Here is a 1,131-nt window from a genome sequence, read left to right as displayed (position 1 = left end):
ATAGAAGACTTGAGCATCACTATTACCAACTTGACCTAATTGTCGCATGTAGAACCCTCCACCCCACAACAGAAGACTATGCATTATTTTCAAGTGTATGTGGAACATTTACCAAGAGAGACTGTATTCCGTGCCATAAAACAAGTCTCAATACATTTTAGACAATTCCAGTAATACAAAGTGTGTTCTTCAACCACATACAATAAAATTAAGTTAGAAATTTATGAGAGAGATATTCAGAAAATCTACAAATATTTGGGAACCAAATAATGTGCTTTCAATTACCCTATGAATCAAATAAGAAATCATAATGAAAATTAGAAAGTGTTTTGAACTGACTGAAAAGGAAAACACAACATATCAAAATTTGTGAGAGGCTGGTAAAAAAAAAAAAAGACTCGGGAAATTTCATAGCAGTAAAAACACCTCTATGAAGAAAGGTCTCAAGTCAATGAGCTCAGAAAACATGTTAATAAATGAGAAAAAGGAAAACAAATTAAACAGAACAAAGGTAATGGTAAGTGTCAAAGTAGAAATAATACATCCTCACCTGTCAGGGGAGATACCATGAGCACAAAGGTGGTTTTCCTAGATTGAGGCTCATCTATTGCACCCTGGGTGTGCTGACACCCGATATTTCCCCAAACAGGGGAGACTCAACTGCATAATTTGTGTATATGGGGGACTGAGTTTGCACTTTCCCTGATAAAATAAAAAAAAAAAGAAGTCAACGTAATACAAAGCAGAAAACAATAAAGAAAATCAATGAACTCCAAATCTGGTTCTTTCAGAAGAGCGATAAAGTTTATAAACCTCTAGCCAGATGGATCAAGAGAAAAAAAAAAGACTGAAGAGACAAACTACCAATACTAGGGAAAAAGAGAGATGACATCCCTACAGATCCTATGTTTATTAAAATGGAGAAATTTGAACAACTTTATGTCAACAGATTCAATAACTGAGATGAAATGGACCAATTCCTTAAAAGTCACAAACTACCAAGGCTCATCCCAGAAGGAGATCATCTGAATAACCCTTTATCTAGTAAAGAAATTTAATTGGCAATTAAACACTTTCTTAACAAAGAAAGAAAACCTCAATCATAGATGGTTTCACTGATGAATCCATATA

The 1,131-nt window shown here is 34.1% G+C and overlaps 1 non-coding gene across 1 annotated transcript; it reads left to right on the top strand.

Annotated features, from left to right (window-relative positions):
- Positions 1 to 542: 542 nt before the first annotated feature.
- LOC112131211 (U1 spliceosomal RNA) lies at positions 543 to 706 on the top strand. Its single transcript, XR_002913341.1, has one exon. It is a non-coding gene; the product is annotated as a U1 spliceosomal RNA (small nuclear RNA).
- The last annotated feature ends 425 nt before the right edge of the window (positions 707 to 1,131 follow it).

The sequence above is a fragment of the Pongo abelii genome, chromosome X (genome assembly GCF_028885655.2).
Source record: "Pongo abelii isolate AG06213 chromosome X, NHGRI_mPonAbe1-v2.0_pri, whole genome shotgun sequence".
NCBI lineage: Eukaryota > Metazoa > Chordata > Mammalia > Primates > Hominidae > Pongo > Pongo abelii.
This window is presented reverse-complemented; position numbering and strand designations above follow the sequence as displayed.